Raw genomic sequence first — 11,262 nt, 5'->3', positions numbered from 1 at the left:
AGGGATCAGCAACCTTTGGCACATGGCTCATCAGGGAAATCCGCTGACAGGCCGGGACGGTTTGTTTACCTGTAGGGTCCTCAGGTTCGGCCGATCGCAGCTCCCACTGGCTGCAGTTCGTTGTTCCAGGCCAATGGGGGCTGCAGGAAGTGGCCACCAGCACATCCCTCAGCCCGCGCTGCTTCTTGCAGCCCCCATTGTCCTGGAATGGCGAACCATGGCCAGTGGGAGCTGTGATCAGCCGACATTGCAGGTAAACAAATCACCCCGGCCTGCCATTGGATTTCCCTGATGGGCCATGTGCCAAAGGTTGCTGATCCCTGATCTAAACCTTTCTCCTCAGTTCTTGTTTTCATAATTCCTGAATGTATGCAGAAACACAGAGCGTAAGTGCCAGAAAGCTATCACCATCCTGAAAGTAGGTTTTTAAAAGATAAGATAGTATAAACTAGATTCACTGTTCAATAAACAATAGTGTAACACTTCATACGTTAATCATCAGGCAAACATTATGTGTAATCAAAGGCACTGTTCTAGTTCAAATACAATGTCTGTTCCCCAATAAATTAATTGTGGGTCTCTGTAGTTAGAATTTTAAAAGATATTTTCTGTTTTTCCCTAATGATGGGCTAACATATGTTTTGTAATTCAAATAGAAAAATGTTGTAGTCAATGAGCTTCCTCTCTTGTGATCCTAATAGTGAGGTCTCATTAGATTTCAGAATAGTTTCCCAAGGGAAGTGGTAGAAGCTTATGCTGAGTTACTTAATACTTGAGACTAATCTGCTAATAGTAAAATCAAGACTACGACTCCCTAAGTTCTCCTCATGGCATTTCTGCATCTCCTTATGTAGCGGTAATTCAAATTACTCCATCTGCCAACAAAAACATAAATGGACTCTGAATTTAAAAATCATACTTGTCTGAATTGTTTCCTGTTATTGTGAGTTACAGATGACAATATAACTGAAACATAAGAGGGGAAATGTCTGTTTTTTTCCCTTTTCTTTTATTTATACGGCAACACTTTTGGAGGACAGTCAGGCTCAATGTTTCTGCTATACAGTCAGTTTCTGCTTTTATCTCTGTAGGTCTCTCTTATAGCAACAAGAGAGAGGACCTTTCCTCACCAGCCCCAGGTAGCAGTGGTAAAGACTGCCAGAGCACTTAACATGGACCCTTCTAGTTAGGTTTATATTCTGAGGAGTATGGAAGATTAGCAGACTACACAGTTTGAACCAAAAATATTTTTCCAACTTCTGGCTTCCAGCACAAAACAGAATCTTCCCCTTACCTCCACTCCAGTCCTCCTCAACAATCCCCTCTCCTTTTTTCATGATTTTTAGGAGAGGGCCTTGGGCCCCTCTCTGCCCTCTAACTGCAAGTCTTGACTTGAGATGGGATGCTGGGTTACCTTCCATAATAACAATCTCCTTCCATAAGAGGTCCAGTATTATGTTTTTAATGTTTTTTCTCTTGCCATGATGCTTTTCTGAGTCACTATTGGATCCCCTATCCCTTCTTTACAACTAGGCCATTGAGGAACAGATTGTTTTTAATGGATTTTAACAGGAATGGATAGCTAGTACCAGTTATAGTGACAACTCCAGAGACAAACATGAGGCAACTACAAGATTTAACACCTCTGTATTTAATCACTTGCTTTCACGTAATTCCTCTGCCTACTGGATTTGAAACAATTAATTTGCATGGTAAGTGGCATGCTTAGGTGAAGGTAAAAATTAAAAAGAAAATATAAATTGCATGCTTCTTCTGTGAGAGTTTTGGATGCAGATTTATTAACATACTAAACAATGGAGATAAATTTTACTCTGAACAGTGACTAATGGTTCATCAGATTAGAATATCTTTGTCTTAACCTTGGTTGAACTTGGCATTGCAGAACATTTGAATTAAAGAAGCTTGCCACAGATTTTGTATCTCTCCAGCAGAGCTCCACCACGTCTCCCCTTATGTTAGCACTCCAGGGCAGTTTAACAGGGTAAAAATAAACTCTTCTGAGACTCTTTATTTAGAATTCTTTGAAACCCAGCTGTACAAGTAACACTTCAAAATCGCTTCTTCCCCCTTTCAGAGGGCCTCCTTGGGGCTATTTGGAAAACATTGGGTTTGTATGCCACAGTCAAGAGTACCAGTCAGGAATCAGAACACGACTGCAGCTAGCACAGCAGGAGCACATTGTACCATTCCCAAAAGACTGGGGAAAATGCTTCATGACACACTGCAGCTGATGGAATGCCAGTGAATAAAAATGATTACAGGCAGTTGATTAAAAAAAAAAAGTCTCCTATTGATTCAGTGTGTAAAATCCAAACATGACATTTGCAGATGACACTGCTACATTTCTCTTTTTGCCAGCACTGAGTATCTCCCCACTCTCATCTTTTGGTTCTGGGTATGGTCATCAGTGAAAGATTTGTCTTACTAAGGAAGAGACAAGAATTATGCTATTAGAGCTTATGGCCTCTACTTGTTTAAAATGCATTATTTAACCCTAAAACTCTAGTGCAGTACTATATTAAAAAATATTGTAGTTGGAGCGAAAAAAATCTATGTTTGGCATTTTCGTGGAGCAATAGGTACAAATACCTGTACAGGATATGAAAGGAGATGCACTTCTTACTAGATAAGGGAGAACAGAATTAAATCCTTCTGAACAGGGTATTACACAGCAAAACGAACCAGTATAGCACTGGGATGTGATAACATGATTCTTCATAGAGTTTATTAAGAAAGCTGCCATTAACGTAACACCTTTTCTACTGCTCAGGTGAAAATTACATTTGCTAATGAGTTTTGACAGTCTTTAATAAGATACATGGATAGGGTCAAGGTTTTTGGAGTGAAATCCCACCATCAGTATGATAGTTGTAAATACAAGCCTTTCGCAGCTCATTAGCAAAACTAATGCTTGTTAATATACAATAGGATCATTGAATTATTGACATTCCAATGAATTGTTTCAGCACCTTTCACATTGTATTACCGAAATCTGTATAATTTGAGCGAATTTTCATTTGAAGTTGTTTACTGTGACCTTCTTAGGCAAGTCCCTATTTTTCATAGGCTGCATAAAGGATACTTCCACTCACCTCAGTTCAGCTATGTATTTTGCAGCATCTTCTGAGAAATATGTATGTTCAAAGTTTCTGCACTTGCATTACCCAGTGGCCATTCAACAAGTATAGCTTTTTTATACGTATTAAGTATTTGCTGGTTAGAAGAAAACATGTGACTCTATATGTCAGAACTATGATATCATTAAAGGTCTGTATTTCACAATTATGCCTTTTTTGTTGTTGTGCTGGCCAGTGTTCCCTTCAGTTATGTTTCTAATATAGTTGATAAATAAGAAGCAATGAGAAGTGCTTTATGTGAACAACAAAGTATACAATGCGAGCGTGGAGAATACAGCCCTGAAAAAGTGCAGTGGTTGATTGAAGGAAGTGAAAGAAAATGAGATAGCAAAGGAAAGTTGATTATAGTTTATCTGCCTTCCACTTCCTCCCCAGTGTATATATATTTATCTAATATAAACAAAGGTGCATTTGGCATAGTCTTCAATAGGCTTCTGTACTTACTGGCTTAATATGGGTGTATTTGAACTTATTTCAAATGCCTGGAAACTTAATTTAAGAGAAAAGGATACTTGCATATGGTAGCCAAAGCAAAACAAACAAAAATACATCTTTGTAGCTGAAAGGGGATTATTTATTGCTAAATCTATAGGATCTTTAAACAAATTGTTCCAAATTATGGGAATTCTACGTTGGGTTTACCTTTTGTCTTATAGTTTTCCGCTTCCTCTGATTTAACAAATCTTCCTCTATGACTTGAATAGTTTGATTAAATAAATCACCAAGCATTCCTGTGTCATCTCCAAGGAGCCACAGGAATGAATGGTAATATCCCCAAATGGCTCAGGTTTTTCCCCATTGATCCAACCCAATGAGATATTATGGGTACTTGTTCCTCCCCCAGAGCTTCCAGCTATAGGGTTCCACAAAGCTCAGTGCATTCACCCATACTATTCAATATCTGAATTACACATAAAAAGTATGTGAAAATAATGTTTTCACGGTGTTAGTTAATGAGCAGCTATTAAATATTGTGTTTTATCCCCATTGTTCACTGTGTGGCCAGAAGCCTTATTTACTGCACACTATTCCAACCCTGCACTGAAGACTAAATTATGAATTTCCTCATGGGCTTTTCCATGGCATTAATCACAATGGTACATGAGTGCTTCACAAACAAACAAACAAACATTCTCCCACCTAACTAGTCCCAAGCTCTACTGCATAGGCATTTCAACATAGTCCTAGTGTCTAGGTCAGGGATCAGCAACCTCTGGCACGCGGCTCACCAGGGTAAGCACCCTGGAAGGCCAGGCCAGTTTGTTTACCTGCTGTGTCCGCAGGTTCAGCCCATCGTGGCTCCCACTGGCCGTGGTTTGCCGCTCCAGGCCAATGGGAGTGGCAGGAAGCTGCGGCCAGCACATCCCTTGGCCTGCGCCGCTTCCTGCAGCTCCCATTGGCCTGGAGTGGAGAACTGCAGCCAGTGGAAGCCACAATCAGCTGAACCTGCAGACGCGGCAGGTAAACAAATTGGCCCGGCCTGCCAGGGTGCTTATCCTGGCAAGCCACGTGCCAAAGGTTGCTGATCCCTGGTCTAGGTTAAAAAGATGTTTATTATAGGCAGTTGTCTTTAATTTGGAGAAGACCTGCTATCTCTGCTAAGAAAACTCATTATAAGTTAATGCTACAATAGTACCTCACTTCCTCTTGGCTTTATTTTTGAGATAATTCCTCAGTAGTTGAATTTTTGTTCTTCTTGTCAGTCTCTGAATACTTTTGTGTGTAGAGGTACCCGAGTTCTTACAAAGTTTACTAAGGAAGGAATAGCAAGATTTATGTTACATACCTCTAAGACTATAGTATTTGGAGGGAAACCAGTACAAAAGTTCAACGCATCAGAAATTATTTTTGAAGGTGAGAGGGAGTGAGATACCTTTGGGATAAATGATATAGTCAATCTTTGCCAATTTCTAAGGTATTTTAAGTCACTAAAGAAAAGGAGGATAAAATTAGCATGTCAGATCCTTTATTATTTTTTAGGTTGTGAGAGAAGCACTACACACAATTATAAAGAACCCCACTGGTTCATTACTGGGTATCTTCCCTCTGTTCCAGCTGAGCTGGAGGGAAGGAATCTAACCAGTAGAGAGAACTCTATTATCAAATTCAACAGCCATCTAATCGAGGGTTCCATAATCCCCAGATTACAGGAAAAGTAAGTAATAACCTACAGTCAGAGAGGATCATGCAGAGGAGTGGACTAGAGGCTGTCGGTGAAACAGGAGCAGCCAGCCGGTAGCCTGGGAGCTGACTGCAGGTTTGGCTGACTGCGGCTTCCACTGGCCATGGTTCGCCATCCTAGGCCAATGGGGGCTGCAGGAAGCAGCGCGGGCTGAGGGATGTGCTGGCCACGGCTTCCCATCACCCCCATTGGGCTGCAGCGGCGAACCTGCCGACGCGACAGGTAAACAAACTGGCCCGGTCTGCCAAGGTGATTACCCAGGCAAGCCGCATGCCAGAGGTTGCCGACCCCTGCTGTAGAGAGTGCTGCTTGGAACAGCTACAGCACTTCTTCCAAGCCTGTGGTGAGCAAATCACGCTACACCAGATTAAGAGGGAGTTGCATACCATGATGCTCAAAAGCAATATCGTAGACCTGCCAATTTGAATTTATTATAATCAAAACCCAGATTCATTGCCTAAGACGTAGAACACTTTACTTTAAACCACAAAACTTTCCCAAATTCTCTAGTTGCTTGATAACATGAAGCATAGAGACTGCAGGCTCAGTCACCATTCACATGTAATTCTAGTTTCTGATTAAAATTCACTGCTGATATTCTAGACAGGGGGCGGCAACCACTGGCATGCGGCTCGCCAGGGTAAGCAGTTTGTTTACCTTCTGCATCAGTAGGTTCAGCTGATTGCAGCTCCCACTGGCTGTGTTTTGCCATCCTAGGCCAATGGGGGCTGCAGGAAGCAGCACGGGCGAGGAGATGTGCTGGCCGCAGCTTCCTGCCTCCCCCATTGGCCTGGAGTGGCGAACTGCGGCCAGCTAAACAAACTGGCCCAGCCCACCTGGGTGCTTACTCTGGCGAGCTGCATGCCAGAGGTTGCTGACACCTGTTCTAGGAACTGCTGCTTATACATGATCTTCTGCACTGATGGCTCCACAAATAGAACAAAGTCAAGAGTTGAGAACTGAGATACTCTTCAAATTAATCCCAGTTAAAGACCTTTCCATTATCCAAAGATACCAAGCAGAATAGCAGGATCAAAATCAACCAGTCCAAATGTTCAACCAACCCAGTGGATCACATCCAAAACTCTTTTACTATCTGTTAACTGTCATCTGTGAACAAACCTAGTTTCTATGCCCTAGTGGCTTGTACTTTGGAAAATACCTTAGTGGGCAAATAGAACGGTGAAATGGGTCTAGAACAGGCACAGTCTACATTGCATTTATTAAGTTTAGAAGAAATAAAATTTACTTCCTTCACAATAGAAAGGTGAGAGCTCTTTTTAGTATTCTAAAAGCTACTTAGACTAGCCAGTATTTTTGGAAGCACCAAGAAATCTTAGAAAGAAAAAAATCACAAAAGCAGTTGGGCCCTGAGTCTTTTCCTGCTAGCATGTTTTTAAATCTCCTCTGAATTGCCTCAGGCTCAAAAGGACAATCTAACCTGGCCTTTTAGTTCTGCTGAGTAACCAGACATATTAGCCTTCACAATATGACCTTTTATCTCCAGAGACCTGATTCTTGTTCGGATAAAGGTGCTAATAGACATCTTGAAAGACTTCACAAATTTCTTTTGTTTTATATTTCATAGCTCCAATACAGTCCCTAATTACTAAAATAGATCTTCTTTTTTTCTTCTCTTGTCTGATCATATAAGCCAGCAGTGTGTGAGCTTTATTGTCCCTCTTTCAGGGAAATATTGGCAGTGGAAGGCTGACTGGTTCTGCTTGCCTCTTCCTCTTCCCCTGGAGATTAGTATTTAACTGACCTCAAAAGGCTGGTATATTTAAGATTTTTTTTAGAGCCTCTTTTTAAGTAGGATTTTTTTAACTTTAAACTTTTGTGTGAAGACTATTCCTTTCAGCCTCTCTCTTCCTCCCTCCACCTCCATAACTCCACCCCAAAGCTCTATTAATAAGTGTATCCCTTATTGCAGTTTTATAAACTTTCCAGGCAACATTATTAGAAGTTTCACAATTTTCATTGTTTTCCAACTTTTTGTTTTATTTCTTAAAGATAGGTGGTCAATAATGATGAGGAAAGGTTACTGATACAGAATGATCTGGATTGACTGATAAGCTTGGGTGCAAGCAAACGCTATGGCCTGGATACACAAAGAGACCTAGACATTACAACAATGAACATGAAAGAAGAGAGATTGAGGGAAACCCTCATCAAAATTTCCTATAATCCAGTGATTATAGCACTCTCCTCAGAGTTGGAAGACCCCTGTTCAAATTCTTTCTCCCCCTCATGTCAAAGAGAGAATTGAGCCTGTGACTTCCACATTCCAGGTGAGCACACTAATCACTAAGCTAAAAGTTATGCGGGCAACCCTCCACCTAGATTTTGAATGGGACCCTATCTAGTAGGCACACTCAGGTCAGGCCATGCAGGTAAGATAGGCTGGTGAATATCTCTCTTTCTTTGCTTTAATAAGGAAGAAGCTTATCAATATATCATTGGGGTGAAGTTGGGAAGGGAAAGAGAAAGAAGCTAACAGGAATAGATTTTTCCAGTTTACACCAGGATCACAAGTATCTCTCTCTCTGGCATAATTTATACAACCAATATTAATACTAGAAAACAAGCATTTTAATCTTACAAAGATATCTACAGATTACTGGCCCTTGACTGGCGGCCTTTTGTTACTAAGCTGTTGTCTAATCAGACTCTCTGTATTAGGAAAGCTGCAAATTTAAAGACATAGAATATAATTAGAAAGGTAAAGAATATTTAATAAATGTCTTCAACACTATCTAGATTTACCCTGAGTTACCTTGTACAGCCCAAGAATGAATATAGTAACAGTAAATGATCACAATGCACTTTCTTAAGACTTGATCTAAAACTATTACCAAGCTTCAATGTTAAACAAAATGCAGCTCTTCACATTGTTTTAGTGTTTGCTTCATAAAATTACTGCTTTTCAGGGTATTAAACTTAACCAGAATGTTTCCCTCTTTGAAATCATATGTTTCAAGACTAGCAATCAGTTTTACTAAGTCATAGCTTGCGATTATTACTTCTGCAATTGATATTTATGTTTTAATTATGCTTTCCTCTACAAATCATCACAACAATGTAATTTTAACTATGGTACCTGTAAATTCAGACAGCACACAGCTCACAATATTTGGAAATGTTTGAATGCTCAAACCCCTGCAGCAATGCACTTCCTGCAGCTGACCTGGGTGCACAGTAGGAGGTTTAAAGGGACGGGTTGAAATGTAGAGTCTTAATGTTTTACTTCTTAGTGGCTTTGTATGGCCAAAAAACCCACCAGTTTGGAAGATCCAACAATTTCCAGTGAAAGTCTCCCTTTTAAAGATGGGGCATATTTCTGGACCTGGTAGAAATGCTCCCCACCCACATCAAGGGGTGGGGGGAAATTGATGGGGCCAGCAGTGAAAGGGGGGATGTCCCTGTAGCAAGGGAGTGAGGCACTTGCCAAACGGCAATAGGTAGCTGCTCCCACGGAAGTCTCTAGCACCCAGTGGCCAGCTGGGGGAGATGGGTGCTGATTGGCCAGTGTTGGGCCAGGGTTTAGCCCAGCATAGGGGCCATGGATAGCCTTTCTTTGGCTTAGTTCCAGCAGAGAAGGGATTACTCACTAGCTTCCAGCAGCAGTCCTCAAAATTCAGGGGAATTCTGGAAAGGCTTGTAGGACCCCTTTCCCAGGGGCAGATGGTCTGCCCGGAGGAGGGGCATCTCTGTTCCACTATGGGGGTTGTACCTTTGCCCCTGCCATGGGGGCTCTGCCTGCTATTGGAACAGGAGCCCTCTTAGGGAGGGATTCCATGCTGACTCCCCAGCCCCACTCAAGTGAGGGAGGCAGGAGCCATACGGCGAAACTGTTGGGGCCACTAGGACCTGAAGTTGTGTAGCTCTGGTCAGGCCTGCAACTATGCCCCCTATCCCTGCTCACATGAGGCCATATGGTGCTGCTACATTGGCTGGGAGGGACCCTGCTGGAACTGGATCTGTTGCTTTGGCCACACCCCTCCCCCCTGCACAGAAGAAGGAGCTTTGGGAGTGCATTGGTCTGTGTGTTCACCTACATTTCCCCCATGTCCAACTTCTGGCGGGGAAAGGGGAGGGGCTCGTGGGGCACTGGCCCAGGATATGACCAGCAGCCTGCAGGTGCCTGCTCCAAGAGCTCTTCTGAGGGAGACAGGCATTCCCCCCACTGGGGTTCTGAATCCCCATACAAGAGGTCCATGGGGTTGATTCAGGGTCTGAGCTGGAAGATAGTGAGGGTCTGAGCCTCACTGAGGTGGATGAAGATGAGGAGGAGTGGGTGAGTGGCCCTGGGGTGGCAGGTCCAGCAATCATCCTCAGCATGCAGTGGCAAATTCTGCAGCAGCTTGCAGATACTGATGGAAGGGATTGCAGTTTTTCTTTGGCTTCTCTTGCTGGCTTCCTGGCTCTCCTTGTATGCCTCTCTGCTTCTCAGATGCAGTCTCTGGATTCCAAAAGTACTGCTGGCCTTTTATGTTGCATTGCAGCTCTTTCTTTATATGGCTTCCAGTTAGCCCAGTTACCTCACTTGCACATGTTCAGTCTTGACCATGGTCTCAGAATTCTAATTGATAGCTCTGACCTTTAAAACAAATTGTGACCAGTATGAGTGGGTTCTGACCAGTTAGAACAGGGATTGGTAACCTTTGGCACATGGCCCGCCAGGGTAAGTACCCTAGTGGGCCAGGCTGGTTTGTTTACCTGCCGCGTCTGCAGGTTCGGCCGATCGTGGCTCCCATTGGCCATGGTTTGCCATCCCAGGCCAATGGGGACGGCTGGAAGCAGCGCAGGCCAAGGGATGTGCTGGCCGCTGCTTCCTACTGCCCCCATTGGACTGGGGTGGTGAACCGTGGCACCCTGGTGGATGAGCACCCTGGTGGATGATCACCTGGCGGGCCACATGCCAAAGGTTGCCGATCCCTGAGATAGAGGCGTAACTGCCTGACCTCTCTGTCACCTTGCTACACGTGCTCAATAGTTACCAATTTTGCACATGTTCACTTTTTTCCTTTGCCTCAGAACTGTGATTCTGTTGAGTCACATCCACTTTACTCTTTGCCAGGATCCTTTTTTTAAAAAAAGAAACCCTAAGAGCTTACTGAGCATGCTCATGATTTGCAGTGTCTATTTTAGAGTGGAATGATGTTTGCTTGTTCAGAATGGAGATTAAAAATACAAAGTAGACACTTTAGAATTTTCTCTAGTTATGTGAGAGATGTATTTCCTTCTTCACATGTAAGAAATGTGATACAGGAGGGCCAGGGAGAGTGTTAGAGGGGAAATATATAAGTCTTAGGCTAGTTAAGGTGTGGTTCCCTGTAGACTAGGGAGGGTTGCTATAGGTTAATTGAAGCACCTGTAGTCAATTAAGGCCCTCTCAGGAACCCAATAAAACCTCCTACTTCAGGCAGTCAGTGGAAGTAGAGGAAGGAGAGCATGAGCATTGAAGGGACCCCATCCAAGGGGGAAGAGTGGGACTGGGGCTCAAATTGAGGAGGAAACCCAGACCCCCTCCCTATCTTCCCTTCTCTGCCACCTTCCTGGGCCACTAGTGGAGACCTCAGCACCCCAAGAGCAGGGGCAAGGGGGTAGCATCTTAGCCCCCCTGCCAAGAAAAGTGCAGGACCCACCCATACTAACATTGGCCATCTTGCCACAGGACTTAATAGTGAGGGATCATGCTTCATATGGGGGGTAGCATGGTTAAGATGTGATAGAGAATTTAGAGAGAGGGTGGTCAGCTAATAGGCCTGTCCTATTGGAGTAAGTTAGATCTGGGAAACCCGCCATGTGAGTATTTCATAGTGCAGAAACTCTTAAAAGGTGGGTGCTGAAGGAATGGCAGGTTACCCATAACACTGGAAATCCTCTGCTGTGGGTGGCATTTCATTTAAGATGACATTT

General features: G+C 43.2%; 1 long non-coding RNA gene across 3 annotated transcripts in view; it reads right to left on the bottom strand.

Annotated features, from left to right (window-relative positions):
* LOC115653251 overlaps window positions 1-11,262 on the bottom strand; it is a 201,396-nt gene that overhangs the window by 168,715 nt on the left and 21,419 nt on the right. The gene's annotated exons all lie outside the window — the stretch shown is intronic.

The sequence above is a fragment of the Gopherus evgoodei genome, chromosome 1, assembly GCF_007399415.2.
Source record: "Gopherus evgoodei ecotype Sinaloan lineage chromosome 1, rGopEvg1_v1.p, whole genome shotgun sequence".
Classification (NCBI taxonomy): domain Eukaryota; kingdom Metazoa; phylum Chordata; order Testudines; family Testudinidae; genus Gopherus; species Gopherus evgoodei.
This window is presented reverse-complemented; position numbering and strand designations above follow the sequence as displayed.